This window comes from Salvelinus sp. IW2-2015, unplaced genomic scaffold (genome assembly GCF_002910315.2).
Source record: "Salvelinus sp. IW2-2015 unplaced genomic scaffold, ASM291031v2 Un_scaffold1055, whole genome shotgun sequence".
Taxonomy (NCBI): domain Eukaryota; kingdom Metazoa; phylum Chordata; class Actinopteri; order Salmoniformes; family Salmonidae; genus Salvelinus; species Salvelinus sp. IW2-2015.
Window position 1 is genome coordinate 402,732 of NW_019942708.1, and position 8,599 is coordinate 411,330.

General features: G+C 44.8%; 1 protein-coding gene across 1 annotated transcript in view; it reads right to left on the reverse strand.

Annotated features, from left to right (window-relative positions):
• dclk2a (doublecortin-like kinase 2a) overlaps positions 1–8,599 on the reverse strand; it is a 71,846-nt gene that overhangs the window by 49,739 nt on the left and 13,508 nt on the right. The gene's annotated exons all lie outside the window — the stretch shown is intronic.

An 8,599-nucleotide genomic window follows, 5' to 3' on the forward strand; every position in this document is an offset into this window, starting at 1 on the left:
TCAGTGTAACTCAGCCTTCTCTGTGAGCTCTCTCGGCCTGCCACATTGGACACCCTCCAAAGCTAAGTATTTTCCTTTTCCTTGCCCGCATTCCATTGTAACAGTTAGCAAATGTGTTTGTGTGAGTGTTTCCCCTCAAGCCAAGGCCAGATGAATTTGACGACTCAAAAGGCTGATAAATGGAACAACAATAAGGGAAAGAGGAGGATGTGAGGGTGGGTGATTGTGTTTGTGGGAGGACAACACATGCAGGATTTTTATTTTCACATTCTGGGCATGGCTAACCTCTAATCTTTCATCATMGATTTTACTGTTTGTCACAACACTAATGAAACCACAGAATGGCATACTGTAGCAGCATGTAATATGCTACGCATGCAACTAAGTGAACCCATATTGCTGCCTTTGATGTCCRRGCTCTGTCACGACATAGCGCTATACTTGCGTATCTGGCCTTTTACCAGTTTAAGCTCAAGGCACCGATCGATGACAACATGACTGAACTAAGAAAGGCGAGAAAACATTATTATATGTAAGAGATAGAGATGTTCAAAGAGAGGTGATGCTAAATCCAGCCTAATGAACTAAGAAAGGCGAGAAAACATTGTTATTGTGTGTACAAAAGGGAGAGGGGAATCTGAAGGACCTGAAGGGGAACGAACAATGAATGAACAGAATCTATCCATCTAGAACCGTATAGAAAGCTTACAGAAGCTAAGGTAAATTTGAGTTTTCCTAATGCAGTCAACCTTGCTCTTATTATTTGATAACCAAAACATCCTATTCTCAGCAGTCAGTCATCCAGGAACAGGAAGACAACAGTGAATGAGTCACCTAACGACAGTGGAGACAGAAGAACAGCTTGCATAAATAAAGGTGTCATCCGTCAGGGAAAGGAGTCATTTGCGAGAGTGGTGTGAAGACGATGTCTAACCCTCCAGAATAGCTCAATACCKAGCATTATTTTCAAGACCCACGACTGAAAAAGATGAAGATCCTTTGGTCATAAGACCACCACGCTGAGATCAACCTAAACCAGGACCATCGACCTGAGGTTTATATCAATCTGTTATCTTCTCAACTACAACTCTACCTTTTCATGTTGGACATTTCAGTATTATCTACTGCTCTTCTCATGGTTCCTCTCATTTGCTTTAAGAAAAAGAAAAGGGATAGAAAGGAGGAGGAAGAGGACAGAAGGAAGGAGACTTCCGAGACGGCGAGGCCCACGACACCTGGATTTATCTACCAATTAACCAAAGGCTAATTAACGACGCTAGGCCACAGCTGGGGGACCCGAACAGATGAAAACGGTGACACCAAATGAGACCCGGAGCCATCATCAATTCAGATCAGAAAGCCTGGAGAAACAGGTGGCCTTCTGAAGGGGGCTCAGGGGTGACAGTCCCTAACACCCCTGGGGACGAGAGGGGGGTCTCAGGTGCAGCATCACCAGAGAGGTTAGCGGACCCTGGGTGGGTGATACCCTTCAGTGGCCCTACAGCMGGGCCTCATGTGGACCACAGCCTCTTAAACAGCTCCCTAACCAAACATCAGCTGGTCACTATGGAGGAGAGGGGGCAGATCCATCAGTGTGTGCGCTGATCCATCACTAAACAAATAGACACAGACGCCATCACTCAGMGGGGTAAGTGAGAGGTCATGAGAATGTGAGAATGTGTTTGTCTGACGTAGTCCCTAACGCTATGGTGTCATCTAAACAAGCAATGTTTTCCCATGAGTGAAGTCTGATGTTGAATCAATCAGCTTATTACATACCATGGATCTTATCAAAGGACCAGCGCGGGGTCAGGTGATTCATAATTCACCAGTGCGTTGAAGATATCCCTCTAGTGAAGATATCCCTCTAGTGGTGTGGGGGCTGTGCTTTGGCAAAGTGGGTTGGGTTATATCCTGCCTGGTTGGCCCTGTCGGGGGGGGTTATCGTCGGACGGGGCCACAGTGCCTCCCGACCCCTCCTGTCTCAGCCTCCAGTATTTATGCTGCAATAGTTTGTGTCGGGTGGGCTAGGGTCGGTCTGTTATATCTGGAGTATTTCTCCGGTCTTATCCAGTGTCCTGTGTGAATTTAAGTTCTCTCTCTCTCTCTCACTCTGAATGATTGGCTGTGAAAAGTCAACTGACATTTACTCCTGAGGTGCTGACCTGTTGCACCCTCCACAACCACTGTGAATATTATTATTTGACCCTGCTGGTCATCTATGAACGTTTGAAAATCTTGGCCATGTACTGTTATAATCTCCATCCGGCACAGCCAGAAGAGGACTGGCCACCCCTCAGAACCTAGTTCCTCTTTAGGTTTCTGCCTTTCTAGGGAGTTTTTCCTAGCCACCGTGCTTCTACATCTGCATTGCTTGCTGTTTGGGGTGTTAGGCTGGGTTTGTGACATCGGCTGATGTAAAAAGGGTTTTCTAAATTACATTTGATTGAAAGTCCTCCTCAAATGGCACACAATTGGTGTAGCATAAGACGTCTATCGTGGCTTGGTTTGGATCAAATCCAATGCCTCACTGTCATTTCAATAAGTACACTACAGCAGAGACAGTGTGGTGGATGTCACAGGGTAATCCCATCCATCCAGCCATCGTCCAGGGATCACATATGAATGAATGGGGCTTGGAAGGTTCACACAACAGCGGCGGGCCAGTAGTCCTCAATCAATGGGGCTGGGAACACACACACACACACACACACAACAACACACACACACACACACACACACACACACACACACACACAAAAATCCATTGATGGCTGAGTACACAAAGACAAGACTCTGGTGTTCGGCCTCCAGCATCTCCAGTCAAAAGGCCTCGTCAAGCCAGGCCAAGAGCTCCTCTGATGGATTGACTGCATTCCTCCTGTCTCTGTGACCTGACCTGACCTGACAACAGCTGTGCCCTTCTCCACATCACATCACAGCAGGAGGACAAGGGGACAGCCACTGAGGGTACAGCCGCAACCCACTGACAAAACAAGTTACTGAGGAGGCTACGATAATTAGGACTTATCATCCCGACCAATGGAGTCTCCACAGTAGAAGGGGACTTCTTGAGTGGAACCCAACCTGTTGCTTGTTTATGGAACGATTTGGAGTCCAGTCATTGTTTACAGTAGAAAGAATGGAATGGTTAGAGGGGTTCCAAAATAAACCTGGCACCATATTCAAAATGTCCAATAGGATTGGCTTAAGAGCTCAAACTCTACTCCTATAAATAGGAACCTACACGGAACTCTTCATTAGCCAGAGTACCTACAGTATGACCTCACAGGCCACTATAAACCACTAGAGGTCGACCGTTATGATTTTTCAACGCCGATTTTAAATATATACACACTGCCTAAAAATAAACACTAAAATAACACAATCCTAGATCTGAATGAATGAAATATTCTTATTAAATACTTTTTTTTTACATAGTTGAATGTGCTGACAACAAAATCACACAAAAATGATCAATGGAAATCAAATTGATCAACCCATGGAGGTCTGGATTTGGAGTCACACTCAAAATTAAAGTGGAAAACACACTACAGACTGATCAACTTTGATGTAATGTCCTTAAAACAAGTAAAATGAGCTCAGTAGTGTGTGTGGCCTCCCACGTGCCTGTATGACCTCCCTAAAACGCTGGGCATGCTCCTGATGATGGTGGCGGATGGTCTCCTGAGGGATATCCTCCCAGACCTGGACTAAAGCATCCGCCAACTCCTGGACAGTCTGTGGTGCATGTGGCATTGGTGGATGGAGCGAGACATGATGTCCCAGATGTGCTCAATTGGATTCAGGTCTGGGGAACGGGTGGGCCAGTCCATAGCATCAATGCCTTCCTCTTGCAGGAACTGCTGACACACTCCAGCCACATGAGGTCTAGCATTGTCTTGCATTAGGAGGAACCAGGGCCAACCGCACCAGCATATGGTCTCACAAGGGGTCTGAGGATCTCATCTCGGTACTAATGGCAGTCAGGCTACCTCTGGCGAGCACATGGAGGGCTGTGCGGCCCCCCAAAGAAATGCAACCACACCATGACTGACCACCGCCAAACCGGTCATGCTGGGGATGTTGCAGGCAGCAGAACGTTCTCCACGGCGTCTCCAGACTCTGTCACGTCTGTCACGTGCTCAGTGTGACCTGCTTTCATATGTGAAGAGCACAGGCGCCAGTGGCGAATTTGCCAATCTTGGTGTTCTCTGGCAAATGCCAAACCGTCCTGCACGGTGTTGGGCTGTAAGCACAACCCCACCTGTGGACGTCGGGCCCTCATACCACCCTCATGGAGTCTGTTTCTGACCGTTTGAGCAGACACGTGCACATTTGTGGCCTGCTGGAGGTCATTTTGCAGGGCTCTGGCAGTGCTCCTCCTGCTCCTCCTTGCACAAAGGCGAGTAGCGGTCCTGCTGCTGGGTTTGTTGCCTCCTACGGCTCCTCCACATCTCCTGATGTACTGCCTGTCCCTGGTAGCGCCCTCCATGCTCTGACACTACGCTGACAGACACAGCAACCTTCTTGCCACACAGCTCGCATATGATGTGCCATCCTGGATGAGCTGCACTACCTGAGCCACTTGTGTGGGTTGTTAGATTCCGTCTCATGCTACCACTAGGAGTGAAGCACCGCCAGCATTACACAAGTGACCAAAACATCAGCAGGAGATAGGAACTAAGAGAAGTGGTCTGTGGTCACCACCTGCAGAACCACTCCTTTATTGGGGGTGTCTTGCTAATTGCCTATAATTTCCACCTGTTGTCCATTCCATTTGTACAACAGCATGTGAAATGTATTGTCAATCAGTGTTGCTTCCTAAGTGGACAGTTTGATTTCACAGAAGTGTGATTGACTTGGGAGTTACATTGTGTTGTTTAAGTGTTCCCTTTATTTTTTTGAGCAGTGTATATATTGTAATAATGACAATTACAATAATATTGAATGAACAATGAACACTTTTATTTTAACTTAATATAATACAACAATAAAATCAATATAGCCTCAAATAAATAATGAAACATGTTCAATTTGGTTTAAATAATGCAAAAACAAAGTGTTGGAGAAGAAGGTAAAAGTGCAATATGTGCCATGTAAAAAAGCTAACGTTTAAGTTCCTTGCTCAGAACATGAGAACATATGAAAGCTGGTGGTTCCTTTTAACATGAGTCTTCAATATTCCCAGGTAAGAAGTTTTAGGTTGTAGTTATTATAGGACTATTTCTCTCTATACCATTTGTATTTCATATACCTTTGATTATTGGATGTTCTAATAGGTACTTTAGTATTGCCAGCCTAATCTCGGGAGTTGATAGGCTTGAAGTCATAAACAGCTCAATGCTTGAAGCATTGCGAAGAGCTGCTGGCAAACGCAGTAAAGTGCTGTTTGAATGAATGCTTACGAGCCTGCTGCTGCCTACCACCGCTCAGTCAGACTGCTCTATCAAATCATAGACTTAATTATAATATAATAACACACAGAAAAACGAGCCTTAGGTCATTAATATGGTCAAATCCGGAAACTATCATTTAGAAAACAAAACATTTATTCTTTCAGTGAAATACAGAACCGTTCCGTATTTTATCAAACGGGTGGCATTCATAAGTCTAAATATTGCTGTTACATTGCACAACCTTCAATGTTATGTCATAATTACGTAAAATTCTGGCAAATTAGTTCGCAACGAGCCAGGCGGCCCAAACTGTTGCATATACCCTGACTCTGCGTGCAATGAACGCAAGATAAGTGACACAATTTCCCTAGTTTAATATTGCCTGCTAACATGAATTTCTTTTAACTAAATATGCAGGTTTAAAAAAATATACTTCTGTGTATTGATTTTAAGAAAGGTATTGATGTTTATGGTTAGGTACATTCGTGCAACGAATGCGCTTTTGTTAAATCATCCCCGTAAGGCGAAGTTGACTGTTTTTGTTAGGAACAAATAGTCTTCACACAGTTCGCAACGAGCCAGGCGGCCCAAACTGCTGCATATACCGTGACTCTGTTGCACAGAATGCAAGAGAAGTGACACAATTTCCCTAGTTAAAAGAAATTCATGTTAGCAGGCAATATTAAGTAAATATGCAGGTTTAAAAATATATACTTGTGCATTGATTTTAAGAAAGGCGTTGATGTTTATGGTTAGGTACACATTGGTGCAACGACAGTGCTTTTTTCACGAATGCGCTTGTTAAATTACCCGTTTGGCGAAGTAGGCTGTGATTCAATGATAAATTAACAGGCACCGCWTCGATTATATGCAATGCAGGACAAGCTAAATAAACTAGTAATATCATCAACCATGTGTAGTTAACTAGCGTGTCACGTTCTGACCATAGTTCTTGTGTGTTTTGCTCGTTTTAGTGTTGGTCAGGACGTGAGCTGGGTGGGCATTCTATGTTGTGTGTCTAGTTTGTCTGTTTCTATGTTTGGCCTAATATGGTTCTCAATCAGAGGCAGGTGTTTTGTGTTGTCTCTGATTGGGAATCATATATAGGTGGCTTGTTTTGTGTTGGGGTTTGTGGGTGGTTGTTTCCTGTCTCTGTGTTTTCTCTGCACCAGCTAGGACTGTATCGGTTTGCCACTTTTTGTATTTGTAAGTGTTCTCTGTTTATCGTTTAATTAAACATGTTGAGCACTGGCTACGCTGCGTGTTGGTCCGATCCCTGCTACACCTTCTCTTGAAGAGAAGGAAGGCTGCCGTTACATAGCGATTATGTTAAGATTGATTGTTTTTTATAAGATACGTTTAATGCTAGCTAGCACCTTACCTTGGCTCCTTGCTGCACTCGCATAACAGGTAGTCAGCCTGCCACGCAGTCTCCTCGTGGAGTGCAATGTAATCGGCCATGATCGGTGCCCAAAAATGCAGATTACCGATTGTTATGAAAACTTGAAATCGGCCCTAATTAATCGGCCAGTACGATTAATCGGTCGACCTCTAATACCTACTGCAGTGTAACCCCAAATACCCCCAAGATGAGAACAACAAGTTTTTACAGCCAGAAGAAGTGAGTTGGCCCACTTTCCTTTCAAATCAGAGCAGAGAAAGTGTGATGCCTGCCGGGAGGATTCCAGCTTCCACTCTGAACGGTTACTTGGCAGAAAACAGGCTTTACATCCAGAGGTGAGGCAGAAGAAGTAGGCCTGGCTATGTGTTGGTGCCAGTCCATCTTCTACCACACTCACTGTCCCACGGCTGCACTCATTCTCCTTCCTGCCAGCCCAACCAGAAGTGATGCAATGTGTCTCCCAGCCACGGGATTGGGCGCTGACCTAAATCTACCACCCCATCCTCTCTGGGGACATGGGCGGAGGAACGAGTGCAGAGGCTAATATTTGGAAGGAGGAAGGAAGGATGTCAGCTGAGAATAAACAGGGGGATGAGAGAGGAGAGAGGGGTCAGGCTAAAAGGACAGCAGTGAAGTAAAGACAAATCACAGCCTATAGCTGGAGGTGCTGACTAACGGGAGTCAGGAGATAAGCTACAGTATACAAATGAAAATGTGTTTGTTGGTTGCTGGTGTGTGTGTGTCACATGATATGACAGACTCGCTGTAGTAGTAGGCAGCACAAATTTCATGAATGTACATTGCTCCTCCATTGATCTTAAGGCAGTGGGGTGTATAGTAGTGTGGTTCTGTGCTTCATGGCTGTTTTAAAACAGTCCTTAGAGTGCATTTTTCACCCTCCGGGCCAAATAAACATGGACGTGTCCCCCTCTGCACCCCCTTCATACCTCTGCCGATGATCCGTCTCACTTATGAACATGATGGAGGGAGTGAATGGAAAGGGTCAACATGTAGGTTATAGAGGAAGCTGTTATTATAACTGTACTATAAGTCCAAATAAGATATGACAAACTAGCCTTCAATGAACTGAACATGGTTCGAGTCATAACTATTATTTTATATACAACATGACTTATTAGCTCAGTCATTTCACAGGAATGCTTAATACATAAGAAATCATGTATATTGTCGCGGACTAGACCCTACACAACCTATAGGCAAATGAATATCAATAAGTTTAAGTGTTTTGAGTATTATTCCAGGAAGATATGCAAAGGTTGAGAAATTTCAACATGACCTCTTACTTTAATGTAGATCTCTCACCCACTCGGTAGATTTGCTATAGAGTAGAACCTACACAGCAATGGGGGCTGTGGAGAGAGCTATAGGAGGACAGGCTTATTTTTAATGGCTGGACTGGAATCAAAGAAGATGATGTCAAAACGTATGGAAACCACATGGTTTACTCCGTGCGCCATTGATTCCATTCCAGCCATTAAATAACCCGTCCTCTTATAAGCTCCCCACCCACCAGCCTCCACACACTACACAGTGGTTCTGTCTGTTGTGTGAGCCACTCTCTCCTCTGTGTCGCAGCTGCAGCAGTGACAGTGGCCCCTGTTCTGCGTGAATACCTAATCTTCTGTTTGGTTATTCTGCTGTCTGACCTGGACCCTTTCTACGATCCTGTCTTAGCGTTGAAAGGTTAACGGGTATACGCACCATGGTAGCGCTGTCATATTCACAAATCAATCCACAGCAAAGAGACATGAGTGCTAGGCGACTTTATTCATATAGC